Here is a 9324-nt window from a genome sequence, read left to right on the forward strand (position 1 = left end):
CCTGCTAAACGTGGGGGAGGGTGTGAGGCAATGCGGAGTTAGTGGACCACACCACCACCACCAGCCAGTGTGTGTGTGTGTGTGTGTGTTTCTACTCGGGTGTGTCAGCTCTATATGGATTTGCACTCACATCGATGTGTGTACATATGTTTGTGTATGTCTCAATTCCTTCTCGAGTGTGTGTGTGTGTGTGTGTGTGTGTGTAGGTGTGGTCAGTGCTCAAAATCAACATAAATGTTCATCATAACAAGTCACTTGCTCAATTATTAAAGCCTCCGACGTGTCAAAACCGAAAATTGCAGACGTTCCTTCCAACAAATCGACTTAATCGAGCTGCTGCTCAAATTGAGTGTCGTCTTATTTATTCAAATACACCATCTGTCTTTTTCTGTCGCTGACACGCTAACGTCCTGCAAATGAGCGAAGCTGCACGAGGAAAAAATACGAAATGCGCCGTTCTCGTTTTGGGAAAAATAGGCGCCGGATGCGAGGATAGGTTGTGGAGGCAGGTGGACGCGAGCAGCACCGGCGCTAATGGCAGCGTTCCTCGCTCTGAACGTGAAAACCCAGCCCGCGCTGATCCCCGCGCGCTTTGTAGCCGCCGATAATACAGTTGACAGCACATCTGGCATCATAGCGGGGCCACAGTGTTTGTCTCCCCCACTGGGATGCGCTCTCTGCACCATTAGCTGCTCACTGGGCGGGAAAACACCAGCTCCAGCGCTGTCCTGCTGCCAGTCACCGCTGATGCATCGCCTCAGCCCACGTCCACGGCGGCCGCGGATGAAAGAGCCGCATCCGCGGCCGCGCATCCATCTAGTCTGTCGTTAAAATAATAAAACCTGCAGCGCACAGCGTCCTAGAAGTCGTGTTTTGTATCAGAAGAAACTTTTATTTGCGACTCAGATGAACGGGGTGCATCAAGCAGGAAAAGTAGTTGAAGCGTGACTCATTTGGAGCTAAAACACCTTCTGGGGCCATTTTGTGCCCTGTGGGTTAATTGAGGCCCCCAATCCAGGAATAGGCTAATGTCCTTCTCTGACAATTTGGTAAGAACTGACCAAACAAACAAACCCGACCCCACAGCCAACGAGTGAAAGCAGATCCCCGTGACCTCTTGCCTGACACTGTGTTTGTTCAAGGAATTTTCAGGCCGTTAAAGCGCAGCGCTTTGAAAGTCCCGCTAGGCGCTAAAGTGGCCAGCGAGTCGAGGCTAAAAGGGGGGGAAGACGCGCCTACGAGGACTTAACCCACGCTGAGTTGTTCACACAATCGGCGCAACAAAGCACTTGCAGATCGTTAGTGGTCTCCGAGTCGGGCTGATGATCAGGACTCGGCAGGAGCGCGGTTGCTCCTGTCTTATTCTGAAGCCATGCGTCTCACACACACACACACGCGAGCGCACAACAGCAACAAAGCAATTAAGGCCAAACGAGCAGCTTCTCTGTGCTTTTTAAACAATCAAGGTGCCCTGAGGTTAATGCCCCGCGTTGGAACCCGGAGCGGCAGCCGTTGGCTTCACTTTGCGTTTTCTTCTTTCTCAACGTGCAACGATTTTATGGCATTAGAAGCCGACGCTGCGCTGCCGCCGCACTCGCTGGGAGCTTTACTGCCTTGTAAAGGTTGTTATATGTCCTCTGAAGCTCCCCGGCGTCACCGCGCAGCATTAGCCACATAAATAAGGGCTGGTGTGACCCCTGTCAGGCGCTTCCATCGCTCATTGCTTAACTAAGACAGATCAGGGTCAGACGTGCCGTCGGTTAAATTATAGCTCCTACACTTTCTCTTTATGAAATCACGTGGGTGCAGACAAAGCAAACTGTAGCATTTCTACATTTCTAGTGTTGTTTCGCTCATCTGCGTGTTCCTCTTGCTATAAATAGAGAAAAAGACAGCCCTGAAGACGTGAGGCCGGTGGAGAGCTCTGGGTGGCATTTTATTGCTAACCACCGCGTTGTAAAAGGGAATTCCGTCGGAGCAGTTAGTGACCTCCGCGCGCTGACTCTCCCCTGTCACGGCGGAGGCCGCGCTCCTTTTCCCCATCGCACAAAGCAAACAAACATTCGGCTTTTGACCGCGAAGCCGAAATCCAGCAGATGGTGCTCATCGCTTCCCGATCTCGCTCATCTCCGGCGTCCGTCTGATCTTTTATTAATTTCAGGGCCAACGCCGGTCTCACCTCGCAGCCTCCGCGCGCCGGCGTCCTAACGTGGGCTCGCGCTCGGAGCAGGGCAGCCCTGATTGTCAGCGTTCTTGTTCCTGGCTCTGCATGTCTGCTTTAATGACTTATTGATGGACGACCGCCTTTCATCTGAGTGGGGCTTTCGTGCCCGATGGAGTGTCCAGCCGTTCCCATGTCTAAGGTTTCGCTCCGGACTTTCTCCTTTTTGATCATCCCCTCAGCCTTTTTCAATCTATTTCAAGCTAAGCAGGCCCACGTAGCACCTCCCCGCCGCAGCGCCTCTTTGAATTCTCAGCAAGGATAAATGTGTTGAAAAGAAAGGGGCTCGAGGAGGGCTGACAAGCTTGTGTTACCACAGAGAGATTTACATGAGGCCATAAAAGCCCGAGTGAAAGGAGAGGAGGTAGAGCCCATATTAAAAGGTCAGAGTGTGGGGACAGAGAGGTAAACTGACCCAGCCGGGATGAAGGCCGGACCGCCACCTGCACACACTCCCATTCACGCCCTGCCCTCCGGTCGGCCACTTCTTGCCTTTGGACGAAAATCCTCCACCCCTCACGATCCCTCCCTCACCCACCGAGCTGTCTAGTGTTTCTGTCCGACGGATATTTGGACCCTTGCGCTATTTTATCACCCTCCCGACGCATAAATCAGCGGGAGCCGAGGCACCGGCTCCTCCAGCGCGGCTCAGCTCGTGCCTGGAAGCCACGTCAAGGCTGAGCAGCCCGCCGACACCCAGGATCCCCGTGCAGGGCAGGCTGGATAGATCCCAGGGTAGCGCGCTGCCAGCAGAAACAAAAGAAACCTTGTAATATGGCGAGGCGGCTGCAAAAAAAAAAAAAAAAAAAAAAGAAAAAGTTCAACTCAGATGTTTATGAGCGGCCTTGGGAGGGAAATCCATCATTGCAGAGAGGGCAATTTATGTCCAACACGAGATAGTGACTGACGTCTCCCGTCCCACAAGGAGACTGTTTCGCGGCTTTAATGCGGCGAACGCGTCAGCCGCTTGTTTATCTGGGCCCACGGCTGCAGGCGAGCTGCTTTGCAAAGAACGGCCTGAACGCCAGCCGTTCAAAAGGAGACTGCGCGCGACACAGACTGGTGAGCAAACCACTTCCTCTCACGGGTAGAACATAATGTACCCTCCATCACGCTGTTGTTGTTTTCCAACGAGGTGGTCTATTTCTGACTCCTTACATAATCGGAGGTGTCTTCATGTGTAACCGACAATAAAAAGAAAGCATCTTTTTGTTCCGTATGCTTCTTCTACTACTTAAATAATTCAGCATGAATTACCGCTTTTCATGATGTTCTGAACATAAACAGGGGATTAAAGAAGCTCTATCGCAAAATCTAGGAACAGGTTGCAATTCATAGGATCCCTAAAAACAATTCACAGTGTATTTATTGCACGGGAATAAACCCCGGCTCCAACAGACTGGCTGCGTGATGACAGGCTCTCCACCACTGCCACTGGAGGTGAAGTATCCTCTTAGACTCTGGAGCCACTTCATGGAAAAGTGTCACATTACCGCTGGATGCTTTGCTCTTCTACTTCGAATTACTGCACGCGTGGAGCCGACCGGGCGCTAATGGAACGTGACTCTCCCAGAGGCAGCACAGCTGGGTGCAAGGGCCATCTAGTGGAAACACGTGCGTCATTACAGACGGCTAACAGTCGCTCTCACCTTCGCGCTTCCGATTCCACAACTCCTTCTTTGTGAATCTAAAAAAAAAAACAAAAACACCCATATTTTACTCTGAGCTTGTTTATGTTTTGACTGCTTCCATCGTTATATATATCACACCCCACAATTCCCACTCAAACTCAAAGGCGTAATAGTTTTTATGTGTTTGTTGGGAATAATCACGGCGGGGAGAATGTAAAGCGATTGCTCTGGACGGCTGCCATTGATCGTCTAATTGCCGCTCTCCTCTGAGCGAGACAAAACAAAAGGAAATAAGGGTATGTGAGCCGGGTTCCTGCCTGCCACCCATTTTTAAAAGCTGGATCAAGGAAGGGGAGGCTGTATCCTTGGAAGGGCCGATTCAATCGCACCACATGGGTTTCACACACAAATATGGATCAGAGCAGAGTAATAACTTTAAACTCCGATGTAGAAAATTGTGCCAGATGTAGAATCCGGGCAGACACTGAATAAAGGGAACATTAGAACCACTTCTGCACGCTGAGCAGTCCACTGCGTCCTAGACGGAGGACCTGCCTTTGAATAATGCAAAGGTGTTCATTGTGTGAAATGCATCGCCCGTGGTTACATGGATTTCAAAATAAAATGAATTCACTATAAATGATGCAGTCAAGTTTATTTCTGGAACTATTGTAGCAGATGAGCCATTCATCACAGCACAATGGCTTTTGGCTGCAGCTTCCTGCCCCAACGTTTTCACTTGACATGTTTTGAAAATTGCTCCTCAATAGCAGACACCACCATTTCAGCTTCGAAAAGTTTATTGTCCCCTCCACTACAGCTGAAGTGAAATATTGTTTCCTTATGACCAGGGTAGAGAAATGAAAAAAAAAGTGTTAGACACAGAACTATTTTTCTCTTTGTGAAAAAAATATTCTTCATTTTGCTTGTGTGCACTGTGTAAATGATCCAGAGTCAGTGATCTAAACACAGCTTAGTTTAATGCCAAGTAATTTAGGTTAGAAACAGGTGCTTTTTAAACATACTGAAGCCCAAATACAAATTAAATCCAAAACATTTGGAGTTTGACTTTAAATACCACCTCAATGGGCATGAACTAAAACTCAAAGGTAATGGAGGGTAATGATATCAGGTAGTGAGTTGGCATTTGGTGGCTGCTTAAAGAAGGAACTGCTCATTATCCAAATCAAATGTTCTTCAATGAGGGAAACTAAGACACTGACTGAAGACAAGACTGAGGCTACGATGCTGAAATAGGCAGCAACCGAAAGCAGCCGAAGTGAAAAAGTACTGTACCACCAGGGACGGAAACTCAGAACTGAGCCCATGTCCACTTTGATCACGCCTTTGCTTTATTTTAAATCTGATGTATAAAGGCAGCATCCATCTCCTGGTCCGAAGGGTGTGCATGTGCATGACCAGATAGAATAGAAGCCCAGCCGCCTGTGGTGCTCGACGAGAGCTCAAATCTATAATGTCCCGCACTTCATAGGCCTTTATAGGAGTGAGACTAATTGGAGAAAGTGGCCAATGTGACAGTTGTAATTGTAACATCACAAAACGCACAGCTCTGCATTCTCTTCCTTAAACTTTCTGCATATCCTGCATCTCCAGAGAAGCACGTACTCCAGCTCACAGCAGATTTTGCCCTGTTTTAACTTTCAACTGGCCAAATCGCATCACTATCTTATTTCAAAGTGTAAGTATTGTGTAAATCCTGACAATTATAAAGACAGCTAATGGATAATCATCATCATCATCATCATCATAGCGGACTGTGGAGCCATCACAGTAATGGCTTCGGCAATTATAGTTGCATTTTGAAACACATGAATGTAAAGATGGAAAAGTTACACTAGAGTAAAAAAACACTTAAGCTTTCAGACAATGAAGCCATGCAGGATCCTAATATTATATTGACTCATCACTATACTATGTACTACATTACATAAACAATGTGAACCATGAGCACAGATTATTTGTTTTTCATATATTCATAGAGTGGGAGAAAGAAGCCCCAACCCAAACTAAATCCAGGGACGGGCTGTCAAAATGAGCAGCGCTCAGTGCCTCCCGTCATTATCTCTCCCCGCTCTGATCTTTCTGCCTGTTGGGCTCTTTGCATCAGTACTTTCGGAGCTTCCCAGGCTTAGTTTACCAGGATAAACAAGGGGCGAACAAGGCTTTCTTCCCGGCGCCACCTACACAGCGTCAGGCTGCTGCGAAAGGAAAAGCGCAAACGGAGGGATTTCATTTGTATTCGAGCGCTGGCGAACGCTGCTAACAGCCATGCAGCGCTAATCATGTAAATGATGCTGAATCTAATTAAATTATTGACACTCCTTTGAATCATAAAATAGGAAAATGACATGTCAGTTGTCTGTGCGCGTCCTCATTCCCTCTTCATAAAAGGATATTGTGAAATCAATATTGTGCAAGTCTGCATTTTCTTCAGTGCGGAGAGAAAACTGAATGAGAAGGGCTTTTGTATTAAAACTATTAGGTGTACGTGGTCCTTTGAAGTCAGTTTAGTTGTTTATTTATAATATTTGTTACTCGCTGCATCAATTCACCTGATGTCAGCGTGAACTTTCTCCACAGTCTTTACAAATACCATTGTGACGTTGCGGCGCGGCCGCTTTGACAGCGCGGTGATGAAAACCCGCCGTCGGGCCGCGAGCGGCTACTGTACCGCGGGGCCGTGCTCTGCCTCCCTAACCCCCCCCCCCCCCCCCCCCCCCTCCTCACCCGCTGGGGCCGTTTCTCCTTTCCTTCTGTGTTTATCAGCCACAATTGAGACAAATCCCTCTCATTTAACTTAGCATCCAGGAGGGCTAAGTACATAATGACACCCACTTCCCCGATTATTTACTTCCTTTATTCACTGAGAGGACAAGAGAGCAGTTTGAATTAACTCATTAATCTCTCAGTACAGGCGCTTTGTCCACCAAAATGGGTGTACACAAATCAAGGTAAATGCAGATTGTTTTTCCTAATGTCAGGGAAAAGCTATTTGGAGACTTACCGAACTGTTCTGTCAAAGGTTACACAAGCCTTTAAATTACATTGTCGGTTGCTGTTGGTGAAATGGCACTCATTTCTCCCGCTCTAAACGCTGTCTGGGAACTGCATCTGTTTGCCGATTTACCGCAGAGCCTGCAACAGGAGGCTGAAGTGATGAAGACAGGGTGCGGAGGCGACCGCGGCAGCATTTGTCTGAATGAAATCGCAAGGTGACCTGTGGATACGTGGAATACGGACTCCAGCACCAGAGTCGGCCCCGTAAACGGCTGCTACCGGATGCCTTTTCACTTTTATAATCGGATAATTAACGCCCAGCATCGCGACATGACTCTGCTTTAATGGAGCCGCTCCCTCACGCCTGGGTTGAGGCGCTCTTAATCGCGCGGCGGACGAGAGCGGGCAGGTTGGGCGGCGCCGCGAGTCGGGATATTGGGAACAAATTGACAAGGCCGTCGGTTCTGTCTCACTCTTGGTTTGGGCCGGAATGATCCGGACCAGGCGGCTGGCAGCCAATTAATCTTGGAGGAGATGAGAATGCGAGGGAGGTTTCTGTTGAAATGATTCCAGAGGACATCCTGAAATGTGATAAGGCCCACGGGGGGAAGCATTTTTCCTTAAAGGTTGCTATCTCTCCCCGAGTGCTCCTGTCTATCTGTATCCAGAAATGACAGTTTAATCCGCCTAATGGGCACGAGCTCAGATGTTTTATTGGAAATCCAACACCCTTCTTGTTTTTCCACCGCGTCCTTTTTTGCCTCCGGGCGGTTGAAGCCCCGTTTAAACGCAGCTTCTGCGCCGCTTCGTGTGGAAAAGTTCTCGAGACTAACGGCGTTGCTGGGATTGATTTAGCTTCCAGTGCATCATTCTCGCAGTGCTTACACCGCCATTACTGGAGCTGTGTGCTTAAGTAATTTACAGGAGCCATTTGTCTCTGTGCTGAGGGTACAGAGGGAGCTGAGCTCGCCTGTGTGAGTAGGAGGAAGGTAACTAGCTGGAAAGCGCCGCTGCCCGAGTCCGAGTGGGAGGTTCGGCTGCACTGGAAGGCAGACGCAGTGCTGCAGTTGGTGCAGACAGTGCAGACGCTGCAGACGCTGCAGACGCTTGAAGAGAAGTCCTTTTTATTGCGTAGCAACGCTAATATCCTAATTGTAAGCGGCATCTGCTGCTCCTTGTAGCTGAATAGCAGCCCGTAAGGTCTTAGCCGGCCGTAATGAAGCTAAATTAGCCGGCCGCACAAATGGCGGCGTGCACACGCCTCCTCTCTGACTGACACACATGCAGCGTTTGAGTGCTTCCACAGTGCAGCTCTGCAAACGCTGGGGCGCCGATCCGTCAAAAGGCCCTTCTGTTTATTTGCATATGAAACGGCCGTTATATTCCACATGCAAAATATTCTGGAGGGGTCAGTGCACACCGTCCACGCCGGTGATCATCCACTTAACACCTGGCAACACAGGCGGCGAAGGTTCAGCGCGCTTCATTAATGCGTCTGTTGGATTTGGAGACAAATGGAACAATTCAGGGACACATCCCATAATACTTGAACCGCTACTTGAATAATCTTCCTCCAAACCAGACTGCAGGATGAAAAGACAATTGGACGCGTTGACAAATGGACCGGAGCTGTTCAGTCCGTTGGGCCTGTTTCTGCATCTTCCTGTGAAAAGGTAAAAACAGCCCCACGACAGATTCTCCCCTGTTTTATTGATTCAACCAACAAATGAGAAATTGATAAAATTATAATTTAGCAATGCTTTCAATCCACTTTAATGAATAAAGCTTCATGCAGATCCTGCGCTGCAATAAAGCCAGAACACAGAGCCATTCCATTTCTGTGATCATCTGCACTAAGTGAATTTTAATATCATCATTTTGACTTTCTAATTATGAGCCCAGAGCATTTCCATTAACAAAATAATCTTAAATCCACTGCGCGGTCGCTCCCACATGCCTCCATCATTGGTCCTCGGTGGCTCCCGTGCTTATTGTTTATTGGCCCCGTTGAGCGGCGAGGAGACGCTTATTTGTTTTAACAATGACCTGCCAGTCCGTCGCTGCTGCCGATCGCTGCGCCGCTGAACGAGCTTTTCCTTCCCGTCTGCACCCTCGAGCCTGATTTCCAGCTCCTCGGGCAATTACAGTTCATTTGGCTGCATGCGAGGGAAACCGCGCTGGCCTACTTCTCAGGCTCTTCAGCTGCGTTAAAGGTTAAAGACACGCACTGCACTTAAAACCTCCATTCTCCTCTATCCGGTTATTCCCTACTGTACAATTCGGCCATTTTTTTTTCTTACCAACTAAAATAAACATTTGTCCCCACGCTTGGCTATGACACAGTTTGTTGTTTTATTGTATTTCACTCTCCCAGGCTGACACTCTGTGTAATTTCACCGCTGAGTTAAAAGCCTCACATAAAAAAAAAAAAAAAGATTTCTTAAGCAACCATCT

This window comes from Betta splendens, chromosome 21 (genome assembly GCF_900634795.4).
Source record: "Betta splendens chromosome 21, fBetSpl5.4, whole genome shotgun sequence".
Lineage (NCBI taxonomy): Eukaryota > Metazoa > Chordata > Actinopteri > Anabantiformes > Osphronemidae > Betta > Betta splendens.